This window comes from Meleagris gallopavo, chromosome 10 (assembly GCF_905368555.1).
Source record: "Meleagris gallopavo chromosome 10, MGAL_WU_HG_1.1, whole genome shotgun sequence".
NCBI classification, from domain to species: Eukaryota; Metazoa; Chordata; class Aves; order Galliformes; family Phasianidae; genus Meleagris; species Meleagris gallopavo.
Genome location: NC_139413.1, coordinates 17,064,576 through 17,091,044, shown reverse-complemented (window position 1 = coordinate 17,091,044; position 26,469 = coordinate 17,064,576). Strand labels below are relative to the sequence as shown.

General features: G+C 36.2%; 1 protein-coding gene across 1 annotated transcript in view; it reads left to right on the top strand.

The window, feature by feature from the left end:
• ADGRL2 (adhesion G protein-coupled receptor L2) overlaps window positions 1-26,469 on the top strand; it is a 378,308-nt gene that overhangs the window by 195,358 nt on the left and 156,481 nt on the right. The window contains exon 3 of the mRNA XM_031554862.2: window positions 9,663-9,704. The gene's annotated coding sequence lies outside the window, so the exon portion shown is untranslated. The remainder of the gene's footprint in view (window positions 1-9,662; window positions 9,705-26,469) is intronic.

The window sequence follows — 26,469 nt, the reverse complement described above, 5'->3', positions numbered from 1 at the left end:
GCATGCACAGATGAATACAGCAGTAGTTTCTCTTCAACATTATGTAATGTTCTTTCATAAAAGAAAGAAGTGAAGGCTCCCGCTATTCTGTTCAAAGGAAAGACGTTTATATATTTTATATGGCACTCTTTGTACTGCTGTGTTATGGTATGTAATATATTGAAAGTTCTCGGTCTGCGATAGACCCCCAAAGGGTATTCATGTAGGTCTGGGAGATGAAAAAAAAAATCAAAGACGTGATCTCTTGACAGAACTATATAACCTTCTCACACTACCTCTAAACCTCATTGAATCCTCGAGGTGACAGAAAGCTGGCAAGCTAAGTAGAAGCAGCTGCTTGTGATGGCATGCCTAAGATATATGAATCTATTCAGTGTGATCAATGGCTGAATGCTCAACAGCCCAACTCATTGATCACCACTATGACTCCAGTTCCTGCTAAGTCCATCAGGTTGCTGTGAAGACTTAAGGAAGGAGGGAGTGGAGGATGGAAAACAGGACATAAGAAGCAAAGAGAGGAGACAGACAGAGGCATGAGCCCTCCTCATAAAAGCTAGTCAGGAAATTGCAAGGCTCATTACTATGTGTGCGGTATTTGACTGCACTGAAGTTTTGCTTTAAGGTACATACCTGAATAAATGCAGCAAAATTTTCTTCTGTGCATATTCTGAATTGCCATGGAAGCCTGCCTTCTATGAAATTTCCACCAGGGCTGAAGGGCTGTGTTCTTCGTGCTCCTTTGGCAGTCCCAGCCATAACACACATGTGCGTGCATGTGCACATTAACCTTACTTTTTATACTGTTTCCGCAAATGTTCTTTAAAATATTGCATGTAATAAACAAAACATGAACCTACAGCATGTGCCAAGCTTTGCCAAAGAAAGCAACAAGGACAGAGTGCAAGGAGAGCATCTATTATATGAACATGTAAAAAGCGTACAAGTGAGTTTTATTAAATACATCTTCTACTCATAGGCAGAAACAATTAAACAATTGAATTGTTTTACAAAAGGAACTATTCTAGTGCAATTGCATCATGAAAAGTGACTATGGAAATGGCATAACAAGTTTCCACATGTTTTAAGTCTCAGAAGATTTAACTAATTTTCTGTTCACTAATAAAAATATATTTTAAAATTCACATTGGCTGCAAAAGGCCAAACTGGGTTCCTTTTATGTCATGCATCCTGCTATCTCTAAAGATGTTCCCAGTTAAATCTTAGCAGTTTTTCTGCTGCCCTTCATTGGGATAGTTTGGTTTTAGTATACAATTTAAACATACTGAGGCTGCATGAATATCATTGTTGATACAGTAAGTAATGCCAAAAGAGAATTCAGTTCACTCCATCAGAAGTGGGAATAAAAACACTTTTTCCACTAAAGTAATCATACATGAATGTGAATATACACAAGGGGCCTGATCCAGAAGTGAAAGTCTCTCCCAATAACTTAGAATCTGGATTTAGTCCAAAGAGCAGATCTGTTGAACAAAAACAGTACATTTCATATTGGCAGTTTTGAGCACAGAAATGCCCCACAAAGGCAAATGTCTTGGAGGCTGTTGATTAATGTAAGGCTTGACTTGTTCCACAGAGCTCTATTCTGAAGGAAAAATAGGCTCTCATATACAAGTTGTTTAGTTTCACATCATAAAAAATTGTATGAATCTGAGCTACTTGCCTTCAGTATGCATGATGCACTGATTATAAGGCTTGAGCTTAGAGCCAAAGTGCTCAAAGCAGAAGAGATTAATTTCCATTTTTACCAGGAGAAAGCCACGTCACTATTTGTTATATTATTCTGATTAATGCATTAATATTTCTTTTGTTTTCACTGAATTTCCTTTCATTATATAGCAGTCACACTATAAATATAGCTGTTAGTAAGATACAGTTTCCAAGTGCATAAAATCAGAGGAAGAGAAGCTTTCTTTTGCCCTGGTGCAAATATGGAGTACTTCCAGTAGTACCATTGAAATTACAGCATTGTAGCAGTGAGATCAAATTGCATTCTTAATCTTCCTTCCTACCATATCTCCATATCCTCATCTCCAGGTCCAACTTTTTTTTTTTTTTTTTAATCACTTCTACTTTAAAAAAGATGTACTGTGGTAGTGATAACTCTCGGGTAACACTGTCATGAAAATAACTGAATTAACTGGTTAAATTGCAGTTCCTTATTTCATTATATGACTGGAATATTGAGCCATCTCATTTTTGTTTCTCAGTCTAAAACACCTAGTAATTATCATACCAAATTATTTCACTTTGACATATGTAGGACTGAGGTTTGAATGAGAGGAAGTAGTAAACCTAAAGAAATTGCAAAGATAAAGGAACTATTCAGTTTGTTCAATTCTGATGAATGCAACCTTTGCACCTGCATAAAGTGTGACTTGTAATCCCAAATTTATTTATACAACACACGCTGCTAATATTGTTTTTTATGATTGAGTTTTTTACCTCAATATGGCCATGACAAATTCTGCACTTCAGTCATCTGTTCTTTATGAGACTTCATTGTATCCTCTAGCAAAAATACTGTATCGGTAGATAATTTTTGAGAAAAGTTCCCAGAATTGGTCTTGTATACTACATCAATTCCAGCTGAGTCTTTCCTGTTATTAGCTGTTCTACTGTTAGCAGGACTACCTTCTACTACACTTCTGGCCTGGATAAAACTTTATCTTACTTTCACTGGGGTCTTCTGGATTTCCACTACCCCTCTTCACTCAATCCTGTAGCTTATAGAGAAATTTCCTCTATGTTTATCTTAAGGCAGAAAAAATATCATGCATGTCATTTTGCTCAACAATCACAACATTGCCTGAAAATCTTTGCAACTGTGTTTCCTGCAGCAGAGTGGGAGTGCGGTCACTAGGCCCAGAAGAACTTCTAGGCACACACAGCTGAGAAATTCCTGCTGTTCACTTCTATCTTGCCTGTAGGCATTTTTTAACAGTTTTCAGTTCAAGTGCACTTTTACCTCTTGTTTACTTTTAATTTGTCTAACAACATAATAATACCTTCAGGGAGTAGTAGTGCAACAGTAAGAGCATACATAAATTCTGTATATGCATATATGCATGTAGACATGTGTGTGTTTAGAACAAAAAAGGAGCAGTGCCTCCACAGTAGTTCCACTCTCCAGCTTAGATAAGATGTAAAAATAAATAAATAAATGATTGCCTAAACAAAGGCATCAAGGTCTGTATTGATCAGGCTTTATAGAAAGGTTCTTCAGATTTGAGTGCTGAGTTCCATCTCCTCTTCCTGAGGTGGAACACTGAGGCTGCAAAGAATTGTCTTCCCAAAAATGTAAACCCAGGTAAATGCCCCTAATGGTGAATCTGGAGGAGGATCTGAGATGTACCCACAGTGCAGCAGCTTGTGGAGAGTGTGCCTGCAGCAGGAGGGGTGCTGCCAAGCAGTGGGAGGATGCCAGGGGCAATCCTGATGCCAGGTTCTCTGAAGTGTGTTTTGGAGCTTATAGATAATGTAGTTTGCTATCCTCAGAATGAGGGAAGAGGTCAGGTTAGCAAAGGAAATAGCTACTTCAAGAAGGACTGAAGAAGGAAGAAAGGGACAAACTATTACTGAAAGATAACAGAACCCCTGGTAAATGGTTTGAAAAAGTTTTATTTCTAATTATTACAAACAAACACAAACAGGTAAAGTGTTCATATCTTTATAAAGTTTAAAGTACATTAAGAAATCAGCTTTATATATATATATGTTATTGATAGTATTTTGGACTAGGTCTTTCATACAATTCTAAACAAAACTCAAAAGGATAGGAAAATATGGTCCATAAATGGAATATATAACAAACATTTAACATAATCCCATATGTGCCAGCCTTAAATTTGGTTATATTTTGTAAATTCATAAAATGAACATATTAAACAGCAATGAGCAAAGAACAACAAATAATAAATGTCTTTTCCCACATTTTCAGATCATTGTTGTTCTGTGCATATTTCTTAGACAGTCTTTGAGCCTATGCAGAATATTTCCTCTCTTCTGTACTGCAGTAAAATCCCATGTGGTCCAAAAAACATCTCCTAATGACCAGGCACTGTTCCGGATGGGGATTGCAATATCTTTTACAAATATCTCTAGTTTAAAAAGTATTCAAACAAGGAATATATTGTTTGGCATAGACTCCCAGTTGTATATGGCATAGATAATTACAGCACTGTAAAATTATTGTTATTATAAAGACCATGCACCAGATTCCCAGCTGGTGGAAATCAGCATAGCTCTTCCCATGTTACATGAATCAACTTTTAAATGAATTTTCTAAGTGGAACAAGTTACTACAAACATTTTGTGATCTTCAGCTATGCATGGATATTGAATTTTTTAGGTATAAGTTGCTGTGTTTTTTTTTTTTAATTTCAATTTTAGTGCAGAATTACAAACTGAACTTTAAATGATCTTTGCATTCTCTATGGCATATTGTTTGGACACATTAATACTTACATAGTTTCATATAAAGCTTATGTGATATATACAGTGCTGCAAGGAAATGCTTATTTTAAAGTCCTGAGACCAGTCCAGCTAACACAGTTTTTATGATCAGACCCACTGATTTCTAAGGGATTGTGTGTACATCTCCGTAAGTACTGATGGGAAAAATGTACTGGAGATTCTGTAACTTGTAGTTTCTCTTTCAGAACAACCTTAAAAATATAGATGCTTTCCCGATGGATAAAGAAACAGTATTGTCACAGGAGGTCCCAAAGGAGGCCGTGGGGATGCTCAGAGGGCTAGGGCACCTCTCCTAAGGAATACAAGGTGAGGGAATTCAGCCTCGAGAAATGAAGGCTCTAGGGAGACTTCACTGCGGCTTTCCAGTACTTAAAGAGGCCTGCAAGAAAGATAGGGAGGGACCAGATTAGAGGGGGTGTAGTGAAAGGACACAGGGCAATGGTTTTAAACTAAAATAGGATAGGTTGAGATAAGGTATAAGGAACTAATTCTTCACTGTGAGGATGGTGAGACAAGGTGCCTGGAGTAGCTGTGGATGCTCCATCCCTGGAAGTTTTTAAGGTCAGGCTGGATGGGGCTTTGGCAACCCAAATGGGAGGTGTCCCTCCTATGGGTTGAAACTAGGTGATCATTCTATGATTTTATGATTCTGAGATTCTGTGATTCTATGATGTGCCCACGAATGTTAGGTTTCAGCACCCTCATCAGAAAAGTCTCCCCATATACTCAGAAAACATGCCGTGTAACATGAGCTTTCATGTCACATGTCATCAGATCTCCTGTCATATGAAAAGCACACTGGGTACAGTTTTTGAGGAATATTTTCATGATAATGCAAAGCTTTTATATTCTGTTAGTATCTTGAGCTATGAAGCCTCTTGAAAAGCTGCTATGTCTCACAAGTATGTTCACTGTAGAGAGTGACTTTATATTGCATGGTCAGGGAGATTGATCATACTTCGTTATCACTGACAAGATGTAGTGCAGTTCTGACTCTGACTGACTCCATTATGCCTCTCTTGGACATCAGAGATCCAAGCCAATGCTTTATCTACCCACTAGACAGTAATAGTAGTAGAAATCCAGCACCTTATTTGAAAATGGGCTGTGATAGTTTATTTCTTGCAAGCAGATGAACATCTATGAAAAAATGCAAGTAGAATCAAAAAGCAGTGTAGAATATTTTCTCTGATGTAAAAAAGCAAAATGAATTAATTGTCTTTTTAAAGACACTCTTCAAAATTTGCAGAATTATGTTTTAATGCCCTATGACTATCATTCTTTCCTATATGTCTGACTGCAATCCAATCCAATTCAGTCCATCTAATGCATTTCTAATGTGTTTTTCATCATAGAAGCTAGGTACCATTACAAACTTATCTCTGCTCGCACTTTACCTTGATGATGACATGTTTTAAAACAGGATGATATTCTATGTCAGAAATATCAAGATTTCCCATAAACAGGATACAGTTACCCCCCTGTACTTTTAGCTTCCTGACTCTTCTTACTGTCTGCATTTCAATATGTAGTCACCAGTATCTGCTCATCATTCCTAATTGCTTTTCTTTTAGCCTATGTTCCTGGTTTCAGGGCCAAGAAGTTTACAGAACTATGATATAGTCTGACGAAGCATTTAATCAGGACTAGGTAATTAAACAGAAAGCTTTTCAGGGCAGGGTGGAATACAGGAGGAACCATATTGTCTGCCCAATTACTGTATTTCCTTTTCTCAGACCTAACAGAGTTCCTGCAGGGACGTAAAGACCTGCCCTTAGTTTAATGGGAAGAGTTACTGAACAAGTAGAAGCCATGTGAAAAAGGGAGTGGTGGCAGAAAAACAACATAGGATCAGTGAAGTATGAAAGATTTAATGTATACACACTTTTCATCTACTAAAGCCTTTGTCATCAGGGTGCAAACCTCTAGAAATATTTGTGGGTATGGGTGATGGGCAGGGGAAACCCACCCATTAATTCCTAAGAAGTGTTATCAGATGCATCAGGGTTTGGCTGTAAATTTGACTACACTGCTGTATGCACAGAGAAATGAGTGAAGAAATATCTGATTAAAGTGTATATCGCTGCTGAGGCAACTGAATGTTGCCATAGCAATTGAGATGAAATGTGCAAAGAAGTGAGATAATTAAATCTAACCCCTTTAGTAGTTTTGATAGTCAATGCAATGCCAATAGGAAAAGTTATCTACAGTGTTAAAGATAAAACATACTCCTCGTGGAAGTACTTCTTTCCAGTTTTTTGTTGATCTCTTTCTAAACACATTGCTTCAGGTAGCTAATTTGAATGTTCTCTTTAATAATCAAATACAGCTTTGACCTTGGTCTGTAACGGCCTAGAACCTCGGCTGACTTCTTGTATCATGGGAACTGTCTACACAACGTATCCAGGATGTTTTGATTCCCCTTCCACTGCATGCAGTATAGCAAAGCCAGAGCTGTCACGTCAGGGCTTACAGTTCAATAACATCTAGAACGTGCTGCCCTCTTCAGGAGCCTGTAATGAAAAATAGACAATTCTGTTTATTGATTCTGCAACTGCAGTGAGCAAGCAGGAATTACAGAACTGAATAAGGTTTTCTGACATTTCTAATGCCACTGCCAGAGACACGGAAAGTAGTTGCAACATTAATAGACAAATTACATTTGAAAAAAAGCAAATCAAAAACTTGTTAACAGTTCTCAAACCAGATTTGAGATTTGGGTGGTAACGCTCACATCCACTCAGGTTGTTTATTTGAGCCAGTGAGAGCCAAAGCTAGGAGAAGCCTTGACTCACTTCTGAAATAATAATTCTCCTCTATACACAAGCAAATAACCTGTTATTAAAAATGACTTATGTCTAAAAAGAACTCAAACATTAGCTGTCATACTTAACTTATTTTATTTTCAGCTGCTCTGCTCCTATGAATCCATGTAAGGATTTAAGCCACGATTTTGAAGAACATTAAGGCATGTACTTTAGACAAAAGCTGCAAAGACTGTAGTGTGAAAGTCCTGACCAACTTGTCTGTCTCAAGGCTGCCAGATGTGGCTGATATGTCAGGGATGGCCCACAGTTTTCAGTCTGTGTCCTACAGCATTGTAACCCACATTGTGGAATCTTAAGAATTGAAGATTAGATCTAGAGGCAAAATCCACCCTTCCGCGAATATAATTCCTTTTGAGGTCAAGGAGAACTTTTGTTCATTTATGAAATGGTGACATTTTATTGGTTTATAAATAGCTTTGAAAAAAAAATTATCATGGCTTTGGGGCAGGGGACTTGCAAGCTGTGCAGAGGAAAGGCAAAGGATTACTTCACTGAAATGAGTGGATTTTTTCTGTAGCCATCCTGAACAGGCAGGGGATTGATGGTCACCTCCCCCAGATGAGGTGCCTGCAAACTAAGAAGAGTGGGATCTGGGGACACAGGAGCTTTGGGGAAGGGCTCAGCTGAGAGGGATCTTCAGAAGGTTTGCTTATGTGCAATACTACTCCTTTGGCTGACAGAGACCCTGTTTTCCTGCATCTCAGAAAAAAAGCAAGGGAGATATTTTCTGCTATGTCTCACATAGCACCATACCAAAGATGTGGACCACAAAGAACAGAGCAAAAGTGGCTCTAAGCCATCTCCGTAGCTGCTCAGACTCAGGGCTGGATACAGGCCAATGAATCTCCGTGCAAATTAGAGCAGCCCGCGGGGACTCTTCTGATTTACATTAGCTTTATCCAGACTCCCTGTATCTTGTGCTGTGCTGCAACCTAGATTGGGCCTGGATTTCTGCAGCACCGAGCACTGTGGAAACCCCCCTTTTTGCCCAAGGAAAACCCCTTGAAGGTAGCTCCTGTCTGGGGAATTCCTCTCTGTCTGGACACTCCTTTACCTATGAGCAGCGACATTTCATCCAGCAGTGTGTGCGGTCATGTTGAGAGCTCAGAATCAGTATGACATTTAGTTCAGTTTGTAGCTTTCTTCTCTAAAGGAAATAGCACTATCTAGATGACAGCGTTGTTTTTTGAAGTGGTTTGTGACTCTCTCTCTTGGTTGTAATAACATTTTCTAAACATAATTTTAAATTGAATCCCTTAATTCTCTCCCTTGCATATTTACTTTTGGATTTAATTTTCTCAAAGGATGAAACTAGTGAAGAATTAAAAGTGGGTTATAAATGTTTTTCTTCCTTTGGCATGAAACTCCTTATTTTACCTCTGAAAAACATGTACAAGTTAGATCCTATACTCTACCTGGCCATTTCAGTGGGAGTGATGTTGTATTTTGTGTGAGAAATTACAGTAAAATTTAGCCTATTGTCCTGATAAGTTTTTATTCTTGAACTGTACAATTGGGACATGTAGCATAAGGTTTTACAGAAAAGTCAAAATCCCCTCTATACAGATACTGAGGGAAAATGATAGCTCTGCTCAGGTTTTAGTCAAAGGAGCTGGTGGCAGTGATTCCTTTCTGTCTAAAGAGAACAGAATCACTGCTATGTCAGGTGTAAGTGACTGAAAGGGAGAATGGAACAGAAGGAAGAACAGAGTTGACTAGAATCTTCTCTTTCATTCCCACGCCCAGTGAAGGCATGCTGATGAGGTGTATGACGTACTTTGTACTCAGCCTAAACATTGCAAAATTAGAGCTCCCTAGCGCTATTTCTCTACATCAAAATGAAACTGTTGACTAATTATTTTAATAATCATGAAAATATTAAAAATACACATATAATGCAAAGTTTTTTAAGAATTAAGAAGAAAATCTTTAACATTTACTGAAAATTGTCTCCTTACACCTTGACTCTATATGCATATGCTTTCCCTTGTTTTCTCTGACTCCAGAGAAGAGTGACAGCCAGCCCATGGTTTTGTTTTCAAAAGCACAATCACTGGTTGGATGCCAAGATCCCATGTCCATATTTTATGAACACTGTACAGATAAATTCCAGCTGGTATGCAGTTCTACATACAGATATACATAATAGCTCAGGCTTTTTTTTCTAATCTGGTACCTGCTAACTACATGTAATATATATATTCAAAACTGCATTAAACTATTGATCTACATTTTGAGCATATATTTTCATTTTTAGTTTTGACACTGATGCATTGTTTGGCAGCTAGAATCCCTGCACATGAAAGTATGATAACTAATAATATTTTCTTTGCTTTCTAGGCCCTTTATGGCAGAATGATGAATTCCATCTTTCCCAGAATGGTAAGCAGAAAGCTATTTCTGTTTCTGATAACAAAGTACATAAGGTAAATTACTTTAATAAAAGATTACCAAATTGCTTGAGAAATAACTGTACTGTATAATTTCATAATTATACAGCTTATACAACTGAAAATATTTGAATATTCAAATCCTGTAAGCTACCTAGGACAGATTTGCCGAACATTATACTAATTCTTCCAAAGAAAATAAATCAGGATTTAGCATCTGTGTCAGAAATGCTACTGACCTCACACTGATCAACTTTTAATTTTTCTGCAAAATTTCTTGTATATATTCCCATAAACCTAAAAACATTTTCATTCCAGAAGGAGAGAACATAAATCTCTCTCTTCTTAAGGCTGGAAAAAGGTGAGTTCCATAGTATGTGATGCTATTTGAAATTGTATAGAATTGATCTTTATTTATGTTTCACTAGGGCTTTGCTCTATCTGTGAATTTAAAAATACATATTTTCCAAACAGAGTCATCATTTCTTCTGCATGCCATCATGTTGTTTAAAAAAAACAAAAAACAAAAAACAAAAAAACAAGGACTGTTTCTTTTGTCACTCCTTTTTTTATTATTTTATTTTTTTGATGGCTGGAAAAGGCAATATTTATTTTACCCCTTGATCATTACATCTTTACAATCAAATAAAAAGAAAAATTCATCATACTGTACATGTAAAGGTCATCCTAAAATAACATGTCTGAGCAAACTATACTGAATCTTATGAGGACGTTGCTAAGGAGAAATGTTTTTCAACAGGTCTTGGGCATTCACTTTGTAAAAAAATATTTCTTTCCCACTATACAAAAGCATGGCCTGAAATCAACATAAAACCATCATGAAGTGAAACTACTGTTAAAATGGAAAGAAATATTACTCAAAAAGTATCCCATCGGAGCAAAAATTCCAACTTGAAATGTGACTGCTTCTTAGTGTTACACTTGAAAGATCTTCCATCTAATCCCAAAAGGAACTCAAGATCCTTTAGAAAAAGAGATTATTCACATACCTTAATGTGTAAGAGCATAACACAGTGATAGATTTAAAATATGTGGGAATGATTTTTTGTTGTCTTTGATATAAACAATATCAAAGTTGGCAGTGTTCAAGAAAACCAATAGCAAAACACAAGTTTTATGATGAATGATAACACAATTTCCAATGAATACGGCAGGTTAGTCGTTCTTTGAAACTTTTTTTTATAGGAAAGTAAAACCCACAGGTGAAGCTGTTTTGAAACACTTGTTTTTGACCTATAGATCTAGCCCTCTGATAATAACAATGAGTTCTGCTTTGGCAATGCTTGTGATGTATTTTTACCTGACTGCTAACTGCGAATATTTCACAGGGATCAGGACTGAGGATCCTTTTGGGGCATGACTGTGATTAAAGAGAAGGAAAAGTCATGTTGAACTAAGGGGGAAAAGAAAAGAACGAGTTGCAAAATTGCATAAGAACTACATTTAACCTCCTTCATCCACAAACATAAAAATGTTAAAGAATATCTCAAGAGTCATCTTTAATTTAAAAAAAAAAAATAAAAAATCAACTGTGTGACAGTTAAGTATGTTTGGGATTAAACCATCAAAGGGTCTGTCTCTTTTGTGTATATCTGCCTATTAACAGTAGGCACTTGGCATAAGGACTGCATGTAGGTTGCAGCCACAGACAGACACTTGTGCTGCATACACCCTTTTCTGCAATGTTCATTTGGCAATAATACTGTCAAAGGTAAGTGTTTACCAGCAGCTTTAGTCTACTTAAAATCATTTTTGCCTGAGGCTGATCTTGTGACGAAAGCTTGGGGGAAGGGCTGAAAAGAGGCACTACATTTCATTTTTCATGAAAATAAATCTATTCAGTCAGTATCCTGATTTGAGGTAATTTATAACTGGAAATTTGCATGTTAAGTGAAGTTGTAATTATTTTTATTTTGAGACCAATTGTATGTTTTACACTACAAGCAAAGATGATGGGGCAAACGCTTGAACCTTGAGGGTTACTACAACAAAAGCAATAATAGATTATTTTGGGGAGAATTAATTTTTATATATATAACCATATGCAGCTCCATGAGTTTTCCCTGAGTTGCCTGGAATACAACATTACTCTGCTGATTACAGATTCCCATTATGTAAATATTACCTCCAATATAAATATATTTTCAAGTTGGGTGTCTTTTGCTTAAGGAATGGGAAATTGAGCTTCCTCCTACTTCTCCCTTATTGGAAGGCCTCTTAATCCTAAAAATAAGATAAATGTCACAGAAGAAAATAAATTGTTGAAAATAATTAATACCAGTTTAAGAAAAAAACACTCTCCTTCTCATTTCTAACTCTAGCTATGTTTAATGAATAAAGATTAAATGCACATTACTATGAACATTCACAACATCTAGATTTAATCTAAAAATGGACTTTATATGTTAATAAATGATCTGTTACTTCAAATAATTCCTAAATACATAATATTTAGTAATAGCATTTCATTAAATATGAAGCCATTTTGTCATGAATTTTTAATTCTAGAGCTGTTTCTGATATATGGAAAATCATGTCTTAGATAAACTAAGAACATAAAAGACTTCTAATCTACGTAAAAGACCACTGCAGCTAAAAACTGGAGACAAAAAAAATAGTTCTCACTTTCCTTTCAATTAAAACTCTGTGCAATTATTCTTTTAGATTGCAGATCTCTTTTGGGATTCTGGTTACACAGAACTTTTTGGTTCATTTCACAGGAATAATATTCATCTTAATTAGCAAAAACAATTGATGGGCTTTTCTCTTTTCTACAAGAGGGAGTTCACTAGGTGTACTGATTACAAGTAGTAGATTATCCTGATAAATGAAAAGTTCTTGTCTTTCTGAACAGCAGCTGAATATGTTATCTGTCTTCAGCCTTGTAGCTTCTTTGTTAGACATCACCTTGTTGAGACAGAATGACTTACTTAGTAAGTGGTTGACCCGATTTTTTGTCTGGCACCCTAACATTGCTGGGCATTATGCCAGACTGGATCTGCATCTATTTATGACTGCATTCAAGGTTCAACTATGCAAATTACAACTATTAGCTAAAAAAAGCATAGCACGTTTGTTTTTTAAATATTTCCATAGCTCGCAAGGTCAAAGCGTTTGTTTTCACAATTTTAAAATATTTTGCAAGTAATGATTGGTAATGTTGGAAGAGATTGTTGTTTTAACATTTTATTTAGACTGAATTAGAACATAGACATTTTTCCTCATGTACTACAAAATAATTGTGTGGAGCACAGGAAGAAGAGACATAAGCTGAAGTGAACTAATATATATCATTTTATCTGTTTGTAAATAGTCTAGCTGCACAGTAAAGAATTACAGTAGAATAAAAGGGAACTGAATTATTAGAAAGTCTTTGGAGAACATAGTCTTTCTCCAGAATCCTGAACCAGTGGGTCTGGCTGCAGAAAGCTGTATCCCCTGCCTGCAGCCTGGCCAGCTCCTCACTGCCTGCACAAATTCTGCTCCTCATTATTTGGACTGGTTTACAATTCATTCTGTCTGTGTGATGTCCAGTGTCAGGCCTGGTTTGGATCCATTGATAATCATATGTATACGCTGTCCTGGTCACTCTTGTCCTGCTGAATTAGGTGTAGTTCTTCAAAGTAACAAGAAAAACACTTTCACAAAACTAGCAACCAAATGCAGTAAGGACAATGTCTACAAAAAATCTAAATGTTATTTGAACACATATCCACTTATAAAATTATTATTCGTAAGCAGAATTTGAAAAGCAGTTATACATACAACCCATCAATAGGCAGATTTAGCAAAGATATATATCTCTATCTTATCCTGATTTCCTAACAAACTTAACAAAAGTATTAATAAAACTTACAAATATGTCAACAAGCTTATCTGAAAAAGGTATACAATTATAAAAAAATCATAATCCTACTAACTCAACATTCAAAGATTCCTAGACAATATAACAAAAATAGGCAATAACTAAGATGTAATATATAATATATAGATATGTGTATAATATCAACACAGAATATATATATAGTAGATAGTGATCATTTCTTCACAGAGAAAGGGGAAGTAGATTTAGATATGAGCAGGGCACAGTGTGTTTTCTAATACATATTTTGGGCACAGTTTGGATTAGGTCCATATTTTGTGACAGAATCCAAAGGGAGCGCATGTTTCTTCATCAGGTAAGCTGACACAACACCAATGACTTAATTTACCTATTGCAATATGAAATAATTAAGAAGGCTAAACCTATGGGCTGAGTATTTAATTTCAGATTCTGTTGACTAAGAAAAACAGTTTGAGTGTTCAGTGGCTAAATGCACTTTTCATTTGTGAGATAATTTTTATTCATCATCTGAGTTGTGTAGGTTGAAGTAAAATAATGTGTTTCAGCAAAAGTAAAAGAATTGTGGGTGATATTATGTGAATGTCTGAGTGCGGGATAAAGCGAATTAAGATAAACTAATTGGCCAAAGACTGATTTCTCTGTTTTAGTTATCATCCAGTCAGAGCAGAAGAAGGACTCATTGATCTTAGTGGGGTTTCTTCCCTTACTTAAGAACTGCAGGACTGAGACTGTAGGGCTTCGCTGAATCATCCGTAATAGTATTACTCCATACTTCTCCTAATAAGAGAAAGAGGCTGCCAACAAAGTAGAGAAAATATATTAAAGTGGGATAAAAAATATAGGTTGGGTTGGGAATATGGAGATTTTCCCAATCAAATTCATTGAGCTTGCACAAAGAAGTAGATTATGAGCCTTATTAATACAATACAAAGCCCCAGAATTTATTCATGGTTTAAATTTCCACACTTTAGCCAATCCTTTTTTTAAGAGTCCCTTCTCCAAAGAAAGGCACAGAGCACTGTGTTACAGTAAACACCAGCAACTCTGCCCACAGTCAAATCTAAATAATACTTAAGAAACTAAATCCAAAACATTAGCAATAAAAATACTTAGCATGTATTTCTTTCCTGGGAGCCTAGATGGAAATTGAATTCCACCGAGCTGCACTTACATGGCACAGAATTCAATTAAAAAAAAAATCCGTCTGGATTCCATGCTGTGAAAAGCCTTTGCAAATTTATTTTAGGGACTTCGGGTGTGGAGCCTGGACATAGTTTTATTTTATTTTTAATGGAATCAGTCTTAATGTCTAAGGTTATTCTTTACTTGCCTCTGCTGCACAGTTTTCACATATAAGCCAACTGAGGACAACTCGTTATTAAAGAAGTCGGCAGGTGTCCTGTGCTCTGAAACATATTAAATAAAGAACTCAACGGGATCATGTTGACTGTAAGCTCCACAAAGGAATTAAATAATGAAGACAGAAGCTCTTCAACAACGACCACTTCTGAATTAGTAAAAATGCCTTGTCAGAAGGTGGAAAGTTCTCTTACAGATTTTTACTGGAATCTCTGTTGTGGTATTTCTGAAAACATGCAGTCAATAGTTTATAGAGACGTAAACTTTCTGACCCAGGTCTTATGCAATAAAATGATCAGAATGACAGGAACTGAGGAGACAAAATCTGCCCTTCTCAACAGCCTTATTGCTCAACAAAACATTGCAAAATGGCCTTGTTATCACTCTAAAGTTTGTTAAATTGTTCTTACCCATGTCAATATTAATATAGCGTAGCTGTGGGAAATACAAAGAAAAGAGTAGAAAAGGGTCCATTGTATATTTTTAGTTAATGTTTTTCTAATGGATGAAGCCCTCCAGCCACAGTAACCTTTAAAATACAGTCTCCCTTGAGATTTAAAGTATATTGGGATAAGGTAATTTTAAATCACATTAGCAAGATTCAAAAACAATATAAATACCGTTTTGAAGTTCCCGTTGATTTTGAGTTGCTGTGTAATTGCAAAAGACAAAAGTCTTTAGAGTGAGCCTTAATGCAAGAAATCACAAAATGTATTGGATGTTCACTTATTAAAAAATGTTGTCTTGCAGTAATTGTTTGAAGAAAATTGACAATTAAGAAATGTAAGTAAGTCCCTTTTTGAACAAAAATAAAACTTGATTTAATTTTCTTTGGAAAAAAAAGTCAACTTCAATAGGTCTGAGCATCTCAGACTCAATTGGAAAATAAATTATGCTAAGTGCATCCAGACTCACCCAGCATCTTGAAGAAACCATGTTTATTATAAACCAAAGTCTTCCGACAGCTTAATATGACTTTGAAATAACTAATATGAAAAAAATACTACAAACTCTTTGTTGACCAGCTGTTCCCTTTTTATCACTATGGTTTATTCCTATAATGACCATCCCATGCTCTGTCATTAAAATTTAAGCTTTCCTTTCAGGCGCTCTGCCTCAGACATGTGGAATTCTCATCTGCAGTTTTTATTCCAAGATAATCACACAGGGCTCTGGGAGCAGCAGCTTGCTGCAAACAGCTCCACGCTCTGGGAAGCATCAAGTATGAGTTTACAATTAAAAACTCCTTCTCCAAAACCTAACATCATTTTTAACATAAGATGTAAGGTGACATATTTCCTTATATTTGCAATTTCTAATATTGTTGATCAAATTCAATGGGCATGAGTGCTTGTAGGACCAAGTATATGGTCTTGGTTCAGCAAAAATTTGCTCACACAGTTTGCCTGTGTATTTTCAGAAGTGGAGCATCAGCTTCTGTTAAGTTGCAGGAGAAAAAGAAATGTGAGGTTCCAAAGTTCTAATGCCATTCATCCCTACAGAAAAAATATATATATATGATTTTTTTTCAAGAAGGAAACAATTCTGTAGTATTAATTCTTTCCTAAGGATAAGATAAACTTTACTTGAATTAGTTAGTTTGCTAATCTCTTGTTGTTAGCTTAATGCCTTTTGTATGGGTAATTATTTGTTTAGCAGAAACATTTATCAGATAATTCAAATGAAACTGCAGAACCAGTCCAGTTATATGCATTTCAGCCTCAATGGATCGTGAAACATTTTTCTTGCCCTATATTTTTCAAACCTTCAACTTGCAATTGTCAGATCCCCTGGCAGAGTGATGCTCATCCTTGTTCACATCAACCTGCCTGGGTCAAAAATCCTACCGGTGCTGCATGACAATGACCCACAGCAATGCAAAAATATGTATAATAGACCATGTGCTCTGCATGCCAAGGATTGCACTGCTAAAAGTGAAAGCAGATTTTTGGAGCAGTGTGTAGACTGGTCATAGACATAGACAGTATGTAGAGTTATGCTTGTGGCTTAGTCTGTATGACTGTCTAATGCTATAATCCCAAGTCAAAGAAGGCAGTAGGGAACTTATTCTTGGAGATCTCTTGAGTGATGCACAAAAGGCACTTCTCTAAGTGCACTGGAAGAGTGACTGACCAAATAAATTGAATGCATTCAATCACTTTTAAGACATCTCATCCGTGTGTAGCATTTTGATCCTGTGCTTCAGTAAATGTATGATTAAACTTTTATTAAAAGGTAATGCTCCTGTTTTAATGATGGTTAATTATATGTAATTAAAATGAAAGGATTAATAATATTAAAACATTTCTTCAGAGGTAACGATAAATATAAATACATATATTGTAGTATGATTACATATGAATATATAATACTGAGCATATATTACCCTCAATGCATTATGTAAAATAGGAAATGAATAATATAATACATAAAATAAAATTATGCTCTGGGTATTATTTATATTAAAGGCCTGATTCAGCACTTCTATGTTCATAAAATCTATTTGATTTTTTGGGGGTGCAGTATGCAAAGAATCTTTGAGGTAACCTAAAAAAAAAAATTATAAAAATGTCCCTACACAAAAAAAATCTTCTGTGGAGTCATGCATTAGAATTTGGAACTACCTCATTTCCAGCTAAACCCAAAGCTATGCATCTCTATGGGCCTAACTTCTATTGATTTTCAGAATCTTTGCATCAGTCCTTAAATACTCATATACAGGCTATTCCTCTTGCATGCCATTTGCTTACGTCCAACATGTCATCTCATTTTGCCTCATTCTTATAGAATTCTGTGTTTAGTGAAGTGGAACCACAGTTTGACTCCACCTTGTAGATAAACTATGTTTTAAGTTATGTCTTTCATTCCAGCTGTCATCTCTGTCCTTAGACAGAGAATCATAAAATCATTAAGGTTGGAAAGACCACTAAGATCATCTACTCCAACCATCAACCCATGCCTGTGACTGCTCTAAACCACACCACTCTGTAAGACATTGACCCTTTTCTTGTGTACCTCCACCACCTTTCTGGGCAGCCTGTTCCGATATATCGCCAATCTTTCTAATAATTTTTTTAATATCCACCCTGAACCTGCCCTGGTGCAGCTTAAGGCCATTACCTATCGTCCTATCACTAGTTGCCTGGAAGAAGAGGCCAACCCACATCTTACCACAGCCTCCTTTCAGGGAATTGTAGTGAGCGAAATTCTCTATCTTCATACCTAAACTACAATGCATCCGTTCAACCTTTGTCCTGTAAAGCTTTGTGTTTTAGCACAGTCTAATAAGCTGAGAAATACATTAGCTTTTAAAATAAATCTTTAAATTGTGTCATTTAAAATCAGAGAGATATTTTGGTCTCTAAAAACTATAAGGAGCTAGTATTTGTCTAAAAAGACCCTAAGACCCTCAGAAGAATTTTAAGGATTTTTATGAACCTCTGCATGCATTCTTTAGCTAGATTTTGGCAGAGCTTCAGTGTAACTCCAGTACAACTCAATCAGTTTACTTTATAATTAAAAAGAAGGAAATAGTAACAAAAATACATAATATATGGTACTCGTGTTTATAATAGAAACATCCATAAAGAAAGAAACATGTTCTAACTCTTCTCATTACCCCAAAGGGAATTGCATCTTTAATCACACAAAGCACAACGGCTTTCTAATTTTGTTTAAAGTGTTTCAGTACTTACAAAAACCAGATCAGGTTATTGTAAATCTAGAGCAAATTAGAATCATTGGCCTCTGCTCAGCTGTATTCAGGAATACTATGTAAATCATAAATTTAATGGCATACTAAGACACACATCTGTTTCTATTTTGTGGAAGTTAATAATCTAACTTCAGAGTATTTAAACATTACTTGCATTAACTGGAAAATTGTGAAAACACAGACTGTTATAAGTCATAATGTGTTGCTGCATTATGCAAAGGAAAATATAAAAGTTGCAGGCCTGTACCAGCAGAATAATTTTCTGAGAGATATATGCCATTTTCCAGTCTTATGACCTTGCATCTCCGCTGTTTACTTAGAAAAACATCACTTACACCAATAGACCTGCATGGCTAAGTAGAATCTGCACCTGCACACAGTAGATGTTAATACATATTTTTAGTAGCAAATGTCTTTCACAACAAGGAATAGATGATTCCTAAATATCCCGAAACTATATAATGACCTGGTGACTTTTCTCATAGTTAGAATGCAAATAATCCAACTAAATAACCTGCAGATCAGTAAGTGTATCACTACTGATTTGAAGTATATTTTCATCACTAAAACTGAAAACGATTGACTTTCAATATATATTCATTTTGTAAAATTTACTTTGGGGTCTTGAGCGTGCAGTATCTCACAAGTTGCTTCATACTAATATTCTTACAGAACAATTGTACTAATCTTGTACTAATCTTTTAGAAAATGCATTTGAACTCAGTTGCAAGGCAGAACTGAGATGGCTGGCTAGCTTTAGTGCTGTAATAAAAGATCTAATTGGTAAGGTTTGCTATGGTAATGGATTGTAAGATGATAAATTTTGACCAGTAACTTCCTTGGAAACTCAGAATTTCATTGCATTAAGTGGCAGAGTTAAAATATTCAGAATAGTAAAGTAAATAAAGATAACAACGTCAAAAATGTAATTTCTGATGGAATTTTTTCTTTCCAAATAATCCCTTTATTTAAAGACACTGAATCTTTGGGAAATCATATGTCACTTCAGTACTGCTTCGCGTGTGCTAAAATTACCTGCAGTAGTAGATACTTTGCATTAAAGCTTAGGGTGCATAAAGTTGAATGGGATTTATGTAAATAACTGTATGAATATGTATCTCACCTTTTACCAGTACTAATTTTAATGAGCTGTATTTGAGAGGGAATTATATTAATATATACAACTGATAGGGAATTTGCACATTCATTTTACTATCAACAAAAATTCTAAAGAAAGCAAATTAAACCAATGCATCCATAATAGAGAGGGGACAAGAAGAGAAAACAGAAAGGCAAAATTGGGCACCTAAATGGCATAATGCAAATTTGTGGTTTATTCTTCTTCATTAAGAGTCAGTGGCTGCATATGCAGGAAGTTCTCCCTCTCCTGTGTAAATGCATACAGAGTTCTTACTTTGCTTTCCAAGCATGTGATAAAAGCTTAACTGATGTATTAAATGCAGAAATGTGATTTACCTGATAAAATAAAAAAATATCATACTTTGGTGATGATTATTACAAAGACAGTAGCCAGTGCTCATAGTGGGATAGAAAATAGCATCTTAATTAATTATTGAATATATTTTAATATTTATAATTAGTAGTAATACTAAGCAGTCAATAGATGTTCCTCACAACAGGAGCATGGTAGTAACATCATTCTTTGACTGCAGTGTGTTTAGGAAGGCGTAGCCATACCTTCAATCAGATTCAGATACTATTTGTCAAAAACACTGAGGTCTGTCAGAAGTAAATGATCATTTAATTACAGATAAAAAGGTGGAATATCTTTGATCCCTATATTTTAGTTATATTAATTTCTGTGTGCAAAGGTTTTTGTAATGTATAACAAATCATTACTGAAATAGAAGCTTTTATAGGCAGTTTCAATGAAGGAAAAATGACTGTTCTTACAACTACGTTACACCTGGCAATGTAACATGAGTGTGACAAAATATGAATGAGAAGATGTAAGGCTGGAAACAAATCTGGTCTCCCTCTCTGTTCTCTGCCCATGCCAGCCAAGATGGATTGCAAAGCAGTACTGATGTATGGAGGGCTGTGGAGGGGGGAGACTGACTGTGCTGCTGTTCCATCACTCCCTGACCAGTGATCCATGATGCATCTCTGGTATCTGCTCCAGAGGGAGCCAATCACGTAACTGTCAGCATCTCAATGGCAATCAGCACCAAGAGGAAAAAATAGATTATTGTAAAAAACATAGAAGGGACCAAGTCCTTGGCTTAAACCACAAAACAAAATCAAAGCAAGTATAACCAATCAACTTTGGGTTATGAGCTCTTCCAGAGCAACATGGGAAACTGAGAAGCAGAACCAGATGACATGTACTTATAGCATCGTGCTGCCTTGATTAAAACTACCAACAGAATATTTTAAATAAAACTCAATAAAAATATCAACAACAAAAAACATACACACAAAAGAACAACAAAAATAACAAAAACAAAAAACAACAAAACCCCACACTTGTTCTTACAGAATAAAAGTTGGTGGAATACTGAAAAAACAGTATATATGAACTAGAACGTGTAAGTTTGGAAGCAAATATGGCTCTCAAGCCCTGCCTTTTGATAAGGGAATTTGAAAGTTGCAATCATGAAGTGAGGAATACCCAGTGTGAGATTCTTTTATTTCATGATTGATCTTGAACACCCTGTTCTTTCTTGTTCATAATCTATTACCATATCTCCGAACTTGATGATTATGATTATGGACCAAATTTTCATTAGGCATTGTATAGAATTCTGACAGCTAAACTATAAAGGAGAAACGTGGAAGGAATATAAGCCCTTAAGCTTAAAAACTTCTTTGCTTCAATGCTGCCTACTTGGGGAGGACATCCCTGTTCAGTAGGCATTTCCATTGATTTTTGCTGAATATTCCTGCAGCTCTAATGCTCATTATGCCAAATTCTGCTTCAGTCAAGACAAATCAAACTAAGAAGGTCTATGTCTATGCCATTGCTAAGACTGTCTGTAAAACTAAGCATCTAACGAGCACCTGGCACCCACCAACACAGTTATCCTGTCACAAATTCATCAGTAATCACCACTTTCCTTTAAAGGTGTACCTTTATTCTACAGCTGGCAGTAGGAGACTTGTCCTTTGTGAAATAGGATCACTTCTCTCCTGCCAGAAGGGACTCACTGGCACCTCACTTTCCAGTCAACAAATTCTCTAACCCACAGCTTGATCACAGATGGAGATATTCTCCACTTTCCCTGTTAAAACTGCGTACCAGGCAGAAAGCAATTCAGGATTCACTGGGTCAGAAAGAGAGAGCACCAGAGGGAACATGACTGTAGTTCAGTGGTCTGGGCAGTCAGTTGGAATGGGGAGGCCTGAGTTCTGGCTGGTGGTCCAATAAGTTGATATATTTTATGCCATAACTTCTTAAGAAAGTAAATCTAATCTTACACCAAGTACAGGCATTTAAATCTTCATGGGTTTGTAGAGCCCTGTAGATAAAGATGAGTATTTACCCAGGAAACTCCATGCCAATCAGCCACGCCTCCATGCCTGCAAAGATGATGGAACAATTTATTCTGGATATCATCTTTAAGCAAGTAGAAGAAAAGAAGTTTATCAGAAGAAGTCACCAAGGGGAAATCATGTTTGACAAATCCAGTAGCTTTCTATGATGGCTATGATGGGTAAATGATGGGGAAGTGGTGGATGTTGTAGACCTTGATTTCAGCAGGGCTTCTGACGCCGTCTCCCATAACATCCTTGTAGGTAAGCTTAGGCAATGTGGTATAGATGAGTGGACAGTGAGATGTATTGAGAACTGAATGACTGGCAGAGATCAGAGGGTTTTGATCAGTGGTGCAGATTCTAGTTGGAGGCCTGTAAATGGTATTGTTCCATTAGGGATTGGTACTGACTCTACTCTTGTTCAACATCTTCATCAATGACCTCGATGAAGGAATAGAATGTACCCTCAGCAAGTTTGCTGATGATACGAAGCTAGGAGGAGTGGCTGACACATCAGATTTTGCTGCTATTCTGCAAGACCTGGACAGGCAGGAGAGCTGGATGTGGTGGAATATTATGGGGTTCCAGACGGATAAATATATAGTCCTACACCTGCGGAGAAAAAAACATAGACATCAGTACAGCTTAGGGGCTGACCCGCTGGAAAGGAGCTCTGTGGAGAAGTACCTGGGTGTTCTGGTGGCCAACAGTTTGTCCATGGGTCAGCAGTGTGCCTTTATGGCCAAGAAGGCCAATGATATCCTGGGGTGCATTAAAAAGAGCGTGGCTGGCAGGTCGAGGGCAGTGATCCTCCCCCTTTACTCTGCCCTGGGGAGGCCACAACTGAAATACTGTGTCCAGTTCTGGGCTTTCCAGTTCAAGAAAGGCAGGGAACTTCTAGAAAGAGTCCAGCAGAGGACCAAAAAGATGATGAGGAGCCCGGAGCACCTCCCTTATGAGGAAAGGCTGAGAGACCTGTGGCTGTTCAGGCTCAAGAGGAGGCTGAGAAGGGATCTTATTAATGTATATAATTATCTAAAGAGTGGGTGTCAAATGGATGAGGCTGGGCTCTTTTCTATGGGTGCCCGGTGACAAAACAAGGGGCAGTGCACACAAACTGCAAAACAGGAAGTTCTATCTGAACATAAGAAAAAACTTTACTGTCAGGGTGACAGAGCACTGAAACAGGCTGCCCAGAGAGGCTGTGAAGTCTCTTCTGGAGATATTCCAAACCCACCTGGACACTTTTCTGTTTTAACTTACTGTAGGGAACCTGCCTTAGGAGGGGTGTTGAACTCAATGATCTCTAGAGGTCCCTTCCAACCCTTCCAATTCTATGACATAAATAACATGGTTTTTAGTAATACCTATGTTGATTATATTGATTATATTAGATTCTTGGTTAAGAACAGAAAAGTCTTCATGGACTCATAATGGCAAATATGGTTTGTCTTTGAATTCTCCATAATTTGTTCATCTTTCTTGCATCACCTTTCATTTTATGGCATGAGACTGACCAGCTGTACTAGGTAATATTCTAGTTAAAAGCACTCTGTAATGGATCTAAGCTTAAGATCCACAGCTGTAGATTCATAAAGCAAATCATAAGAGACAGAAGGGTTTGGCATAGAGAGCCAGTTCTTCCTGCATTCAGATTGAAATCTTCCTGCTGTTACATCAAGTAGTAGGGCAGTGAAGCAAGGAGAGGTGTGAGAACACACTGGGATCTCCACATGTTCCCCTCTGAGATATGGGACACTCCTCTGGCTGCAGATTAGTGACTGAAAGAAATATAGAGATTGAGCAAAGTCATAACAAACTGTATGCAAGAGGGAAGAGAAGAAGCTGCTTCCTAACTGCCAGACAAAATTACATTTATTTTAAATAGAAAAATATACTTAATTTCTTACAATTCTCCTGAGCCTTGCTTCTTTCCATAAGAAATGTTATTTGCTGCCTAAATACAGAAATCATGCCTAGGCAGATATAGAAGTTGGATAAAAGGGAACCTAGAAAAGTGCAAGACTAGTTGAAGAATTAGGATCTCATTACACTCTCTTTCCACAAAAGCTCAGCACTGTAGTTCCTCTTCTGATATCACTGTTTCAATTCCTATACTGAGCTGTCTATATGAAAACAGGGAATTGTACATGTCTCTTTATAAGCATGTTCTGCTACATGACACCTAACAGCTCAATTTTGAAAACTCTTTGGCCTTTATACATGCTTGTAGAATTAACCTATAAACTCTTGTCCACCAACATATGCACACAAATACCCAAAGCCTCTAGTAGACAATGTACTTCTACAACACAGAGCTCTATCACTCCCCTACGTTTACACTTCATAGAGAAGAAAGACAACTGCAATATCTTAGCATGAACATAAAAACATGCATCTGAATGTTAAAAATCTTATTGATGTCTTCTTATTTCTTAATGTGATACAAGAATCCTGTTTCAGCATACCTCGTTAATATGGAATACACATGTTTTTGTTTCATAGATGCATTCTCTGTGAACAAGTTTGCTTCTAATATTACTTAATTAAACCAAATTAAATTAATTTCTATCTAAGAAACAAGAAACAACAGCTTTGTTGAATAAAATGATCTTCATTTTCTTGAAGCTATTTAAATTAGAAACATGAGTTTCTACAGTTGGAAAAAAAACATCCATGGTTAAAATGTTTGAAGCCCATCAATCTCTTTAACCACACAGCTAATGTGTTCCTTCTGTTTTCTTTGAATGAAATCACCATGAGTGGTTAGATGTTGATTTAACATAAAGCAAATGGAAATGGGTGTTTCCCTAGTCATGTGTAGAATTTATTTAAAAAAAACAATTAGCAAGCGTTATGAGTAAGTCAATGATTTTGTCATTTCTTAAATAATGATATAGATTATAAGTCACTGAAATTGATTACTGAAGTAAACTATGTTTAATGCAAATTCATATTATGTTTTTTTTGTTAGGAACAGCTGCAGAATTCTCTCACTTTATTGATGAATTTAATTTTTTTCCCCAAGTGACACTTAAATCAATTACTTAGTTTAAAAGACCAGTAATTGTAAAGATATATTTCCAAAGTTTTAAGACAATACATTACATATTTCCTATTATATCGTTTGCACTTTGTTTGCATACATTTGTCTGGAAAAATAATTGGTGTTTTTTTTTTTTTTTGAAATGAAGCAAGCAAAATTTGGCCTTCTCATTTGAGCTGAAATGGTAAGATCGTAGAATAGTTCGCTACCTTTACATGCACAAATTAAACCACATCTTTACATCACATCACTTTTAGATGATGCTACTATACTATATATATGCAACCTCTTCCATCAGTCTTTGCTAATGTTACATCTAATTATTTGTTCGTTGATATGTTATTCACACGAGTACAGATAGGAGAAAATGTCAGCTGCTAGTATTTAAAGTTCAGTCATTTCATAAAACTTCAGTAATGTAAAAATAGGTTGCATAAAATCCATGCTAGCCGTTTCTCGTGGAACAACTGACTGTTAGGGTAATACAAAAAAAAATATTTATCAAGATATTCAACCATTTTAAAATCATTTTTTTAAGGAGAGGCAGAGGTAAGATGCACTTGTAGGGTAAAAACTTCCACAAAACAACAGCAACTAAACCCTCTGGGGAAGTCAACAGTACCATATTTGTAGACATCACAATTTGGCTATTGTTTGCCATAACTTAAATAATTTTTCTCAGATATACCTTCTCCAAGCACACAGTTGACAATTACATCTTTTCCAGTTCTTACTATCCTATAGACAGTCCCTAGGAATGCTCACTGACATACAGATCTTGTGCTTATTCCAAAAATTACAATGAATTTGCTTTTAGCTTTTCAAGGACACAAGCCAGCAGGTTCACCACAGTAATTTGATAGCAAAGCACGCAGAATATACAGCTTAAGCTGGAACATTACAAAATTTAATGTTAGTGAAAGGGGTAAGTAAAAACGTTATTGAGTGGTCTTACTAGGAGTATGACATTGCTTGCAGTATTTCTAAGCTTGATATTTTGTGATGTAGCGGCAAAGCAAGAATTTAAGGGAAATCTACTTTCTGTATTTACTTGTGGGGTCTTGGAATGAAGTATGTATTTTATAGGGATGCAGCGAAAAGCAAACAATTAGCAGTTGTAATGTTGAAACGAGTCTTGATTTGTTGCAACTCCTTTTTGTGTATCTTAATATTCAAATCTGGCACTAATTGAGGCCAAGTAAAAAACAAAGGATCAGATTTAAAGATGCTATGACTACAAGTGTATAGAATTTTCCTGCTTTAAAGAAACAGACGCT